This window comes from Coregonus clupeaformis, chromosome 28 (assembly GCF_020615455.1).
Source record: "Coregonus clupeaformis isolate EN_2021a chromosome 28, ASM2061545v1, whole genome shotgun sequence".
In the NCBI taxonomy this organism is placed as follows: domain Eukaryota; kingdom Metazoa; phylum Chordata; class Actinopteri; order Salmoniformes; family Salmonidae; genus Coregonus; species Coregonus clupeaformis.
The window spans coordinates 31202288-31218106 of record NC_059219.1 but is presented as its reverse complement, the minus strand read 5'-3'; positions in this window follow the sequence as shown (position 1 = coordinate 31218106).

Here is a 15819-nt window from a genome sequence, read left to right as displayed (position 1 = left end):
TCAATGTAATTGTCTGCATCACTTCCAATCCCCCATGTTTAAAAAAAATTTTTTTTTTTTGCTCCTGAACTTCTTCTACTCTCAACCTCTCCGATCATTTTCATGATGTCCATCCGGTTTGCTTCTATATGCCATATCTTTCTAACTGTGCTCTTTCCCAAAAGCTCCCAACATACAACCTATATACTTATTATGGACACAGTATGCTTACATTATTAGCTATCTTTGTTATTATTTGTTGTTATTTGTTATTAGTCCCATCCTTCAACTCTATTCAATACCTCCCATCTATCTCTTAACACCATCCATATAGGATTTCTATTTGCCATATATATTTCAACCGTACTGTGATGTTTTACAAAAGTTCTGAACCTTTCTATTCTCATTGCTTCTACAGATTGTGAATTAAAAATAAACATTTTTGCTAAAAGTATTATTATATTATTGATTGATTGACTATGACTTTTCAGATCACCCAGTAATGCTATCTGCAAGGTTAGTTCCAGGTAAATATTGCAATGCTTTAGCCATTCCTGGACCTGTGTCCAAAAACAAGCTACAAATGGACAGAACCAAAACAAATGATCTAATGATTCTGTCTCTTCACAGCAAAATCTGCAGAGCTGGGAAGATTGTATCCCCCATATAAATAACATTCTATTGGTAGCAAGAATTGTATATAATAATTTAAATTGAAAGATTCAAATTTTTGAATCCGGTGTCGTTTTGCGTGTCAGTTCATAAACACTATGCCCACCAAAAGTTCCCACGCTGAGCGATATTGTTTACTACATCATTATGCATATAATTCAAGTCATACCTTTATTGTCATTCATGCTCTTATTTTTAACCGAGTAGCTTTGCAAAAGTGTAACCTGCGTCAATTCAGAGCTAGGAAATATTGAAATAACGTGCTTAAGAGGACCACACACGTCGCTATGGGCGGGCCATAGGGGGCCGGGCCCGCCCCCAAAAATGCTTGGCACCCCCCACTTGAGGCACAGATCTATTAAAAAGTGAGGTGGAACTTTCTGAGGTGGAAGTTGGGAGAGTTATATTTCAGTGAAACGTAAGTGAAGGAGGCCCCGCTCTCTCGCTTTCCCAGATGTTTAGTTCATTTCATTCCGATCTCCTTTGCATTATTGTAGCCATTTTCTGTAGCCTGTCAACTGTGCGTCTGTCTATCCCTGTTCTCTCCTCTCTGCACAGGCTATACAAATGCCTCACACCGCGTGGCTGCTGCCACTCTAACCTGGTGGTCCCTGCGCGCACGACCCACGTGGAGTTCCAGGTCTCCGGCAGCATCTGGAACTGCTGTTCTGCGGCCAACAAGGCAGAGTTCATCTCAGCCTATGCTACCCTCCAGTCCCTCGACTTCTTGGCGCTGACGGAAACATGGATTACCACTGAAAACACTGCTACTCCTACTGCTCTCTCCTCGTCTGACCATGTGTTCTTGCATACCCCGAGAGCATCTGGTCAGCGGGGTGATGGCACAGGAATCCTCATCTCTCCCAAGTGGACATTCTCTCTTTTCCCCTGACCCATCTGTCTATCTCCTCATTTGAATTCCATGCTGTCACAGTCACTAGCCCATTCAAGCTTAACATCCTTATCATTTATCGCCCTCCAGGTTCCCTTGGAGAGTTCATCAATGAGCTTGACGCCTTGATAAGTTCCTTTCCTGAGGATGGCTCACCCCTCACAGTTCTGGGTGACTTTAACCTCCCTATGTCAACCTTTGACGCATTTCTCTCTGCCTCCTTCTTTCCACTCCTCTCCTCTTTTGACCTCACCCTCTCACCGTCCCCCCCCTACTCACAAGGCAGGCAATACGCTTGACCTCATCTTTACTAGATGCTGTCCTTCTACTAATCTCACTGCAACTCCCCTCCATGTCTCCGACCACTACTTTGTATCCTTTTCTCTCTCACTCTCCTCCAACACTACTCACTCTGCCCCAACTCAGATGGTAATGCACCATCGCAACCTTCGCTCTCTCTCTCCCGCTACTCTCTCCTCCTCCATCCTATCATCTCTTCCCTCTGCTCAATCCTTCTCCCTCCAATCTCCTGATTCTGCCTCCTCAACCCTCCTCTCCTCCCTTTCTGCATCCTTTCACTCTCTATGTCCCCTATCCTCCCGGCCGGCTCGGTCCTCCCCTCCTGCTCCGTGGCATGACGACTTATTGCGAGCTCACAGAACAGGGCTCCGGGCAGTCGAGCGGAAATGGAGGAAAACTAGACTCCCCTGCGGGTTTGTCATATTTTCACTCCCTGCCCTTTCACTCCCATTTTCTTCCTCTGTTTCTGCTGCTAAAGCCACTTTCTACCACTCTAAATTCCAAGCATCTGCCTCTAACCCTAGGAAGCTCTTTACCACCTTCACCTCCCTGCTGAATCCTCCCCCACCCCCCTCTATGTGGATGACTTCGTCAACCATTTTGAAAAGAAGGTTGACGAAATCCGATCCTCGTTTGTTAAGTCAAATGACACTGCTGGTCCTGCTCACACTGCCCTACCCTATGCTTTGACTTCTTTCTCCCCTCTCTCTCCAGATGAAATCTTGCGACTTGTGACGGCCGGCCGCCCAACAACCTGCCCGCTTGACCCTATCCCCTCCTCTCTTCTCCAGACCATTTCCGGAGACCTTCTCCCTTACCTCACCTCGCTCATCAACTCATCCTTGACCGCTGGCTATGTCCCTTCCGTCTTCAAGAGAGCGAGAGTTGCACCCCCTTCTCAAAAAAACCTACACTCAATCCCTCCGATGTCAACAACTACAGACCAGTATCCCTTCTTTCTTTTCTCTCCAAAACTCTTGAGCGTGCCGTCTTTAGCCAACTCTCTTGCTATCTCTCTCAGAATGACCTTCTTGATCCAAACCAGTCAGGTTTCAAGACTGGTCATTCAACTGAGACTGCTCTTCTCTGTGTCACGGAGGCTCTCCGCACTGCCAAAGCTAACTCTGTCTCCTCTGCTCTTGTCCTTCTAGACCTGTCTGCTGCCTTTGATACTGTGAACCATCAGATCCTCCTCTCCACCCTCTCCGAGTTGGGCATCTCCGGCGCGGCTCACTCTTGGATTGCGTCCTACCTGACAGGTCGCTCCTACCAAGTGGCGTGGCGAGAATCTGTCTCCGCACCACGTGCTCTCACCACTGGTGTCCCCCAGGGCTCAGTTCTAGGCCCTCTTCTATTCTCGCTATACACCAAGTCACTTGGCTACCTCTAGCGAGCACATGGAGGGCTGTGCGGCCCCCAAAGAAATGCCACCCCACACCATGACTGACCCACCGCCAAACCGGTCATGCTGGAGGATGTTGCAGGCAGCAGAACGTTCTCCACGGCGTCTCCAGACTCTGTCACGTCTGTCACGTGCTCAGTGTGAACCTGCTTTCATCTGTGAAGAGCACAGGACGCCAGTGGCGAATTTGCCAATCTTGGTGTTCACTGGCAAATACCAAACGTCCTGCACGGTGTTGGGCTGTAAGCACAACCCCCACCTGTGGACGTCGGGCCCTCATACCACCCTCATGGAGTCTGTTTCTGACCATTTGAGCAGACACATGCACATTTGTGGCCTGCTGGAGGTCATTTTGCAGGGCTCTGGCAGTGCTCCTCCTGCTCCTCCTTGCACAAAGGCGGAGGTAGTAGTCCTGCTGCTGGGTTGTTGCCCTCCTACGGCCTCCTCCACGTCTCCTGATGTACTGGCTTGTCTCCTGGTAGCGCCTCCATGCTCTGGACACTACGCTGACTGACACAGCAAACCTTCTTGCCACAGCTCGCATTGATGTGCCATCCTGGATGTGCTGCACTACCTGAGCCACTTGTGTGGGTTGTAGACTCCGTCTCATGCTACCACTAGAGTGAAAGCACCACCAGCATTCAAAAGTGACCAAAACATCAGCCAGGAAGCATAGGAACTGAGAAGTGGTCTGTGGTCACCAGCTGCAAAACCAGTCCTTTATTGGGGGTGTCTTGCTAATTGCCTATAATTTCCACCTGTTGTCTATTCCATTTGCACAACAGCATGTGACATTTATTGTCAATCAGTGTTGCTTCCTAAGTGGACAGTTTGATTTCACAGAAGTGTGATTGACTTGGAGTTACATTGTGTTGTTTAAGTGTTCCCTTTATTTTTTTGAGCAGTGTATATATACAGTGGGGAAAAAAGTATTTAGTCAGCCACCAATTGTGCAAGTTCTCCCAGTTAAAAAGATGAGAGAGGCCTGTAATTTTCATTATAGGTACACGTCAACTATGACAGACAAAATGAGAAAAGAAAATCCAGAAAATCACATTGTAGGATTTTTTATGAATTTATTTGCAAATTATGGTGGAAAATAAGTATTTGGTCAATAACAAAAGTTTCTCAATACTTTGTTATATACCCTTTGTTGGCAATGACACAGGTCAAACGTTTTCTGTAAGTCTTCACAAGGTTTTCACACACTGTTGCTGGTATTTTGGCCCATTCCTCCATGCAGATCTCCTCTAGAGCAGTAATGTTTTGGGGCTGTCGCTGGGCAACACGGACTTTCAACTCCCTCCAAAGATTTTCTATGGGGTTGAGATCTGGATACTGGCTAGGCCACTCCAGGACCTTGAAATGCTTCTTACGAAGCCACTCCTTCGTTGCCCGGGCGGTGTGTTTGGGATCATTGTCATGCTGAAAGACCCAGCCACGTTTCATCTTCAATGCCCTTGCTGATGGAAGGAGGTTTTCACTCAAAATCTCACGATACATGGCCCCATTCATTCTTTCCTTTACACGGATCAGTCGTCCTGGTCCCTTTGCAGAAAAGCAGCCCCAAAGCATGATGTTTCCACCCCCATGCTTCACAGTAGGTATGGTGTTCTTTGGATGCAACTCAGCATTCTTTGTCCTCCAAACACGAAGAGTTGAGTTTTTACCAAAAAGTTATATTTTGGTTTCATCTGACCATATGACATTCTCCCAATCCTCTTCTGGATCATCCAAATGCACTCTAGCAAACTTCAGACGGGCCTGGACATGTACTGGCTTAAGCAGGGGGACACGTCTGGCACTGCAGGATTTGAGTCCCTGGCGGCGTAGTGTGTTACTGATGGTAGGCTTTGTTACTTTGGTCCCAGCTCTCTGCAGGTCATTCACTAGGTCCCCCCGTGTGGTTCTGGGATTTTTGCTCACCGTTCTTGTGATCATTTTGACCCAACGGGGTGAGATCTTGCGTGGAGCCCCAGATCGAGGGAGATTATCAGTGGTCTTGTATGTCTACCATTTCCTAATAATTGCTCCCACAGTTGATTTCTTCAAACCAAGCTGCTTACCTATTGCAGATTCAGTCTTCCCAGCTTGGTGCAGGTCTACAATTTTGTTTCTGGTGTCCTTTGACAGCTCTTTGGTCTTGGCCATAGTGGAGTTTGGAGTGTGACTGTTTGAGGTTGTGGACAGGTGTCTTTTATACTGATAACAAATTCAAACAGGTGCCATTAATACAGGTAACGAGTGGAGGACAGAGGAGCCTCTTAAATAAGAAGTTACAGGTCTGTGAGAGCCAGAAATCTTGCTTGTTTGTAGGTGACCAAATACTTATTTTCCACCATAATTTGCAAATAAATTCATAAATGTGATTTTCTGGAGAAAAAAATTCTCAATTTGTCTGTCATAGTTGACGTGTACCTATGATGAAAATTACAGGCCTCTCTCATCTTTTTAAGTGGGAGAACTTGCACAATTGGTGGCTGACTAAATACTTTTTTCCCCCACTGTATATGTATACATACATACATACATAGACACATACACACAAACACACATATATATACATACATATATACACATACACATATATACATACATATACATATACACACACACACACCATTACACATCACTATTATTAAAATACCAGTGGCATTAAAATAAAGGATAGTTGTAAACGAATTAATAAGAATGGCCCAAAAAATAAGTACAATGCAATCTGCAACCCTGTGTTTGTGTGTGCGTGCGTGTGAATGAAAGGGTCTGTCTATCCCAGTAGTATGCATATTAGATGCAGTAGTTGGGGCACCTCTCCAATCTCTGATAGTTCTAGGTGTCTTTTGCCAGAGGTTACCTCAGCATATGTAGGCTGATGATCTGAATGATACATGGTGTGGACTGCATCATGTGGTGTACTTCTCTGAAGGACAGTGTTCTGCCCGACCCTGGAGTAGTGGGCAGTGCTGTGTTGTGATGGGCCAGGTCTAGTAGATCTGTGTTGTGTTGGGCCTGGTCTTGTAGAGCTGTGCTGTAATAAGCCGTGTCTGGCTATTCTCTCTTGGGGATGGTGGGGGTACTGTTGTTTCAGAAGGTGGGGGGGGGGGGGCTCTGTTGCTGGGGTGATGGGTGTGTGGGTCCCTGCCAAGTGTTGCATCCTTTAGGTCCTTGGCAAAGGTTCTGATACTGTCCTGATCAAGATGTACATTATCGTATAAATGTTCACATGTCAGAGTGGGGTGGTGAGCCGTTCTGACGTTGAGCAGTGAGGCACAGTCCACAGTGATCTGTTGATTTATTTTTTTAGAGATAGACTGGAGATAGATAGACTGGAGAGAGAGAGAGGGGGACTGGAGAGAGAGAGAGAGAGAGAGAGAGAGAGAGAGAGAGAGAGATACTATCTTACTCAAACTTGATCTTTATCCATAGATTACACATTAATTTTGGATTTTAGAATAATCCATAGATTAAAGTCCATACCAGACAATAGAATGGTTCAAGAGTGCACCTGTTCATACCGCTAAACTGTTTAATGAGCACTAGGTGGCAGTGTTTCATCGTGTTTGTTTGCAATATAGTGTGTGTTACAGTTTTTAAAAAAAATATTTCACCTTTATTTCACCAGGTAAGCCAGTTGAGAACAAGTTCTCATTTACAACTGCGACCTGGCCAAGATAAAGCAAAGCAGTGCGATAAAAACAACAACAACACAGAGTTACATATGGGATAAACAAAATGTACAGTCAATAACACAATAGAAAATCTATATACAGTGTGTGCAAATGTAGTAAGTTATGGAGGTAAGGCAATAAATAGGCCATTGTGCAAAATAATTACAATTTAGTATTAACACTGGAGTGATAGATGTGCAGAAGATGATGTCAGTTACTTGTTACCTGTCCAAAATTGTAATCAGTAACGTAACTTTTGGATTACCCAAACTCAGTAATGTAATCTGATTACTTTCAGTTACATTTTGATTACTGTCCCCTTAAGAGGCATTAGAAGAAGACAAAAAGGATCCATCAAACGCATTTGGTGTGTCATCATAGTGGTCTCTGATTGGTGGTCATCATTTGGTGTGTCATCATAGTGGTCTCTGATTGGTGGTCATCATTTGGTGTGTCATCATAGTGGTCTCTGATTGGTGGTCATCATTTGGTGTGTCATCATAGTGGTCTCTGACTGGTGGTCATCATTTGGTGTGTCATTATAGTGGTCTCTGATTGGTGGTCATCATTTGGTGTGTCATCATAGTGGTCTCTGATTGGTGGTCATCATTTGGTGTGTCATCATAGTGGTCTCTGATTGGTGGTCATCATTTGGTGTGTCATCATAGTGGTCTCTGATTGGTGGTCATCATTTGGGGTGTCATCATAGTGGTCTCTGATTGGTGGTCATCATTTGGTGTGTCATCATAGTGGTCTCTGATTGGTGGTCATCATTTGGTGTGTCATCATAGTGGTCTCTGATTGGTGGTCATCATTTGGTGTGTCATCATAGTGGTCTCTGATTGGTGGTCATCATTTGGTGTGTCATCATAGTGGTCTGTGATTGGTGGTCATCATTTGGTGTGTCATCATAGTGGTCTGTGATTGGTGGTCATCATTTGGTGTGTCATCTTAGTGGTCTCTGATTGGTGGTCATCATTTGTTGTGTCATCATAGTGGTCTCTGACTGGTGGTCATCATTTGGTGTGTCATCATAGTCGTTTCTAATTGGTGGTCAGACTCTCTCAGGTGGAACAAACTAAAACTTGTTTCAATGCTGAATTGAAAGTAATTTAGTGAAGAGAAATGGTTCAATATTTTTTTCGCAAACTTCCTTTCTGATTTTAAAAGTAATCCAAGAAGTAATCATCTCGTTTTTCAAAAGAATCTGTAATCTGATTACAATATTTTTGCTGATAACCTAACTGATTACAAGTACAGTTTTCTTGTAATCAGATTACGTGTGTGTGTGTCTGTGTGTGTCTGTGTCTGTCTGTCTGTATGTCTGTGTGTGTGTGTGTATGTGTTTGTGTGTGTGTGTTTTACACTCTGCACCCTCAGCAGTAAAGTGAAATATTATGACTCCAGTTCTGAGAAGATGAGACTTTGTATCCCAGAGCTGATGTCTTTACAATATCACTCCTGTCATCTGTCTGACATCACTTTCAATTTCCTTTTCAGTCTTTTTGTACTGTAGTCCTATTCTATTACCCCAGTGATATCTGAGACGTGCTGAGAGCTAGTCACATAGTAAAGGAGACATACAGTTGAAGTCGGAAGATTACATACACTTAGGTTGGAGTCATTAAAACTTCGCTTTTCAACCACTCCACACATTTCATGTTAACAAACTATAGTTTTGGCAAGTCGGTTAGGACATCTAATTTGTGCATGACACAAGTAATTTTTTCGAAACAATTGTTTACAGACTGATTATTTCACTTATAATTCACTGTATCACAATTCCAGTTGGTCAGAAGTTTACATACACTAAGTTGACTGTGCCTTTAAACAGCTTGGAAAATTCCAGAAAATGGCTTTAGAAGCTTCTGATAGGCTAATTGACATTGTTTGAGTCAATTGGAGGTAGGGGTGTAACGATTCGTTTTAACAACGATTCGATTTGTATCACGATTCGTGGTTGTCGATACGATTCAAGGGACGATGTTGGTTCATTTAGAACGATACGATCCGAAACGATTCAGTGACTTGAAATCGATTCAGTAACCTTTTAGCCAAAAAATTCAACCAGTGTGACTGAAATAAATACCTGGATACTGGACAGTGCAGGTGAAGTTTCCTAGATTCCTGTTTCTTGTAAGGACCGCAATGGTGGCTTGATAATTTCTCGCTCGTCGGCTTCTCCTCTGTCGTCCGCCATGCTATGTTTTGTTGTCTTGGCGCCTTTGCGCTGCTGCTGGCGCGATGACGTCACGGATAGGCAGACTGAATCGAGTAATGTTTAAAGCCTTTATCATTAAAAGTGCTAAGAAAAAACATCCATATAAAGTCTGACGTGCTTAAATCCAATGGGTTATTTCCTAGTATCGATACAATCGATTTATTACATTTTAAAACAATGTTAGATCGATATATGTTGTCCAAAAGGCCAACTCACCGAGAACAGATCGATGTAGTTGGATCATAGGAATATAAATCGATACATCGATGTAGTAGATGGATCGTTACACCCCTAATTGGAGGTGTACCTGTGGATGTATTTCCAGGCCTACCTTCAAACTCAGTGCCACTTTGCTTGACATCATGGGAAAATCAAAAGAAATCAGCCAAGACCTCAAAAAAAATGTGTAGACGTCCACAGGTCTGGTTCATCCTTGGGAGCAATATCCAAACGCCTGAAGGTACCACGTTCTTCTGTACAAACAATAGTACGTAAGTATAAACACCATGGGACCACGCAGCCATCATACCGCTCAGGAAGGAGACACGTTCTGTCTCCTAGAGATGAACGTACTTTGGTGTGAAAAATGCAAATAAATCCCAGAACAACAGTAAAGGACCTTGTGAAGATGCTGGAGGAAACAGGTACAAAAGGTAAAGGTCACTCAGCAAGCCAGACTACGGTTTGCAACTGCATATGGGGACAAAGATCGTACTTTTTGGAGAAATGTCCTCTGGTCTGATGAAACAAAAATATAATTGTTTGGCCATAATGACCATCGTTATGTTTGGAGGAAAAAGGGGGTTGCTTGCAAGTTGAAGAACACCCTCCCAACCGTGAAGCACGGGGGTGGCAGCATCATGCTGTGGGGGTGATTTTCCAAGCTGTTTAAAGGCATCTGGGGAGATGGTGCCGGAGAAGACGGCTGTCGTTTTACAGCCCTCTAACCAATTGTGCTATTATGTGTGTTTTTTCGCATTATTTGTAATTTATTCTGTACATAATGTTTCTGCCATCGTCTCTTATAACCAAAAAGAGCTTCTGGATATCAGGATAGCGATTACTCACCTCATATTGGATGAAGATTTTTTCTTCAACGAGTCGGACGCGAAGGATATCCTACAGACACCCGACAAGGCCCAAATCCCCGTCATTCGCAGGAGAAAGAGACGGAGATATCGTGGACGTAGGTCGGGGTGCCTTGTAAGAATCCGACGGCGAGCGAGTAAACTGCCTCTTCAATCAATCCTATTAGCCAATGTTCAATCATTTGAAAATAAATTAGATGACCTACGATTACGGTTATCCTACCAACAGGACATTAAAAACTGTAATATCTTATGTTTCACCAAGTCGTGGCTGAACGACGACATGGACAACATACAGCTGACGGGATATACGCTACATCGGCAGGATAGAGCGGCTGACTCCGGTAAGACAAGGGGTGGCGGTCTGTGTATATTTGTAAACAATAGCTGGTGCACAAAATCAAATACTAAGGAAGTCTTGAGGTTTTGCTCGCCTGAGGTAGAGTATCTTATGATAAGCTGTAGACCACACTATTTACCAAGAGAGTTTTCATCACTATTTTTCATAGCTGTCTATTTACCGCCACGAACCAATGCTGGCATTAAGATTGCACTCAACGAGCTGTATGAGGCCATATGTAAATTGGAAAACGCTCATCCAGAGGCAGCACTCCTATTTGCCGGGGACTTTTTTAAATGTGCAACCAGAGGGAAAAAAACTCTAGACCACCTTTACTCCACACACAGAGACGCATACAAAGCTCCCCCTCGCCCTCCATTTGGCAAATCTGACCATAACTCTATCCTCCTGATTCCTGCTTATAAGCAAAAACTAAAGCAGGAAGCACCAGTGACTCGGTTAATAAAAAAGTGGTCAGATGACGCAGATGCTAAGCTACAGTACTGTTTTGCTAGCACAGACTGGAACATGTTCCGGGATTCTTCAGATAGCATTGAGGAGTACACCACATCAGTCACTGGCTTCATCAATAAGTGCACCGATGACGTGTTCCCCACAGTGACTGTACGTACATACCCCAACCAGAAGCCATGGATTACAGGCAACAACCGCACTGAGCTAAAGGGTAGAGCTGCCGCTTTCAAGGAGCGGGACTCTAACCTGGACGCTTATAAGAAATCCCGCTATGCCCTCCGACGAACCATCAAACAGGCAAAGAGTCAATACAGGACTAAGATTGAATCGTACTACACCGGCTCTGACGCTCGTCGGATGTGGCAGGGCTTGAAAACTATTACAGACTACAAAGGGAAGCACAGCCGCGAGCTGCCCAGTGACACAAGGCTACCAGACGAGCTAAACCACTTCTATGCTCGCTTCGAGGCAAGCAACACTGAAGCATGCATGAGAGCACCAGCTGTTCCGGATGACTATGTGATCACACTCTCTGTAGCCGATGTGAGTAAGACTTTTTAGCAGGTCAAAATTCACAAGGCCGCAGGGCCAGACGGATTACCAGGACGTGTACTCCGAGCATGTGCAGACCAACTGGCAAGTGTCTTCACTGACATTTTCAACATGTTCCTGACTGAGTCTGTAATACCAACATGTTTCAAGCAGACCACCATAGTCCCCGTGCCCAAGGACACTAAGATAACCTGCCTAAATGACTACCGACCCATTGCACTGACGTCTGTAGCCATGAAGTGCTTTGAAAGGCTGGTCATGGCTCACATCAACACCATTATCCCAGAAACCTTAGACCCACTCCAATTTGCATACCGCCCCAACAGATGATGCAATCTCTATTGCACGTTACACTGCCCTATCCCACCTGGACAAGAGGAACACCTACATGAGAATGCTATTCATTGACTACAGCTCAGCGTTCAACACCATAGTGCCCTCAAAGCTCATCACTAAGCTAAGGATCCTGGGACTAAACACCTCCCTCTGCAACTGGATCCTGGACTTCCTGATGGGCCGCCCCAGGTGGTAAGGGTAGGTAACAACACATCTGCCACGCTGATCCTCAACACAGGGGCCCCTCAGGGGTGCGTGCTCAGTCCCTTCCTGTACTCCCTGTTCACCCATGACTGCATGGCCAGGCACGACTCCAACACCATCATTAAGTTTGCCGACGACGCAACAGTAGTAGGCCTGATCACCGACAACGATGAGACAGCCTATGGGGAGGAGGTCAGAGACCTGGCTGTGTGGTGCCAGGATAACAACCTCTCCCTCAATGTGACCAAGACAAAGGAGATGATTTTGGACTACAGGAAAAAAAAGAGGACTGAGCACGCCCCCATTCTCATCGACAAGGCTGTAGTGGAACAGGTTGAGAGCTTCAATTTCCTTGGTGTCCACATCACCAACGAACTATCATGGTCCAAACACACCAAGACAGTCGTGAAGAGGGCACGACAAAGCCTATTCCCCCTCAGGAGACTGAAAAGATTTGGCATGGGTCCTCAGATCCTCAAAAGGTTATACAACTGCACCATCGAGAGCATCCTGACTGGTTGCATCACCGCCTGGTATGGCAACTGCTCGGCCTCCGACCGCAAGGCACTACAGAGGGTAGTGCGTACGGCCCAGTACATTACTGGGGCCAAGCTTCCTGCCATTCAGGACCTCTATACCAGGCGGTGTCAGAGGAAGGCCCTCAATATTGTCAAAGACTCCAGCCACCCCTAGTCATAGACTGTTCTCTCTGCTACCGCACGGCAAGTGGTACCGGAGAGCCAAGTCTAGGTCCAAAAGGCTTCTCAACAGCTTCTACCCCCAAGCCAAAAGACTCCTGAACAGCTAATCATGGCTACCCGGACTATTTGCACTGCCACCCCACCCCCACCCCATATTTTTTACGCTGCGCTACTCTGTTAATTATTTATGAAAAGTCACTTTAACATATTACCTCAACTACCTCAACTAACCAGTGCCCCCGCACATTGACTCTGCACCGGTACCCCCCCTGTATATAGCCTCCCTACTGTTATTTTATTTTACTTCTGCTCTTTTTTTCTCAACCATTTTTATTTGTTGTTGTTTTATTTTACTATTTTTATTAAAAAATAAATGCATTGATTGTTAAGGGCTGTGAGTAAGCATTTCACGGTAATGTCTACACCAGTTGTATTCGGCGCATGTGGCAAATAAAATGGCTTAAGGAAAACAAAGTCAAGGTATTGGAGTGGCCATTACAAAGCCCTGACCTCAATCCTATAGAAAATGTTTGGGCAGAACTGAAAAAGTGTGTGCGAGCAAGGAGTCCTACAAACCCGACTCAGTTACACCAGCTCTGTCAGGAGGAATGGGCCAAAATTCACCCAACTTATTGTGGGAAGCTTGTGGAAGGCTACACAAAACGTTTGACCCAAGTTAATCAATTTTTAAAGGCAATGTTACCAAATACTAATTGAGTGTATGTCAACTTCTGACCCACTGGGAATGTGATGAAAGAAATACAAGCTGAAATAAATCATTCTCTCTACTATTATTCTGACATTTCACATTCTTAAAATAAAGTGGTGATCCTAACTGACCTAAGACAGGGAATTTATACTAGGATTAAATGTCAGAAATTGTGGAAAAACTGAGTTTAAATATATTTGGCTAAGGTGTATGTAAACTTCCGACTTCAACTGTACATTTCATTTGAATATTTAAGGTATTTTTTCATGATGGCAGTGTGCTTTTACCTTTGATCACCTGATTGTTTCATACAAATTGTGTTCTAACCATTTCATTGTGCTCTCTCTCTGTCTGTCTCTCTGTCTCTCTCTCTGTCTGTCTCTCTGTCTCTGTCTGTCTCTCTCTCTCTCTGTCTCTCTCTGTCTTTCTCTGTCTGTCTCTCTGTCTCTCTGTGTGTGTGTGTGTGTGTGTGTGTGTGTGTGTTCCAGGATGTTTGTAACCCAGGTGGTCCCTGACAGTAACCTGCTGATGTTGGTGATACAGGCAGACTGTGACTGTTCCCGTCAGTACCCTCCTATCACCATGGAACCCAAGGAAGTGAAATATATCCTTTAACTTACTGGTTCACTCTCACAAGCCCTCTTCCTGACACAGACAGTGATTGAAAGAGGTATAATGGTGTTGTGGAAGTGGGATTTTATATCTATGAATAAGCAGTTCCAGTCATATATCAGACAAATCACTTATCTTATTATGTTCTCTTTCATTTAAACCAGTTAGGAATTGCTGTTTTACACTGTGGGGAGCAGTCTCTTCTTAAACTCTTCTCATTGACACATTGAATCACATTAAATCTCTCATAAATCAAATTGATATCCCACATCAATGTTCAATCAAATTTCGATCAATCAAATGTATTTATAAAGCCCTTTTACATCAGCAGATGTCACAAAGTGCTTATACAGAAACCCAGAGAGAGAGAGAGAGAGAGAATACACCAGATATGATTAGACTGACCCTACACGTAGACTATTGCAGCATATATACTTGTTGTTCAGAGGGGTTGGGTTAAATGTGGAAGACACATTTCAGTTGAATGCATTCAGTTGTACAACTGACTAGATATCCCCCTTTCCCTTGTTAAGTGTGTTGGTATTGCAGCATAGATACTTGTTGTTGTTGTTAAGTGTGTTGGTATTGCAGCATATATACTTGTTATTGTTAAGTGTGTTGGTATTGCAGCATAGATACTTGTTGTTGTGGTTAAGTGTGTTGGTATTGCAGCATATATACTTGTTATTGTTGTTGTTAAGTGTGTTGGTATTGCAGCATAGATACTTGTTGTTGTTAAGTGTGTTGGTATTGCAGCATAGATACTTGTTATTGTTAAGTGTGTTGGTATTGCAGCATAGATACGTGTTATTGTTGTTAAGTGTGTTGGTATTGCAGCATATATACTTGTTATTGTTAAGTGTGTTGGTATTGCAGAATAGATACTTGTTGTTGTTGTTAAGTGTGTTGGTATTGCAGCATATATATTGTTATTGTTAAGTGTGTTGGTATTGCAGCATAGATACTTGTTGTTGTTAAGTGTGTTGGTATTGCAGCATATATACTTGTTATTGTTAAGTGTGTTGGTATTGCAGCATAGATACTTGTTATTGTTGTTAAGTGTGTTGGTATTGCAGCATATATATTGTTATTGTTAAGTGTGTTGGTATTGCAGCGTAGATACTTGTTATTGTTGTTAAGTGTGTTGGTATTGCAGCATATATATTGTTATTGTTAAGTGTGTTGGTATTGCAGCATAGATACTTGTTGTTGTTAAGTGTGTTGGTATTGCAGAATAGATACTTGTTATTGTTGTGATGTGTGTTGGTATTGCAGCATAGATACATGTTATTGTTGTTAAGTGTGTTGGTATTGCAGCATAGATACTTGTTGTTGTTAAGTGTGTTGGTATTGCAGCATAGATACTTGTTATTGTTAAGTGTGGTAGTATTGCAGCATAGATACTTGTTGTTGTTAAGTGTGTTGGTATTGCAGCATAAATACTTGTTATTGTTGTTAAGTGTGTTGGTATTGCAGCATAGATACTTGTTGTTGTTAAGTGTGTTGGTATTGCAGCATATATACTTGTTATTGTTAAGTGTGTTGGTATTGCAGCATAGATACTTGTTATTGTTGTTAAGTGTGTTGGTATTGCAGCATATATATTGTTATTGTTAAGTGTGTTGGTATTGTAGCATAGATACTTGTTGTTGTTAAGTGTGTTGGTATT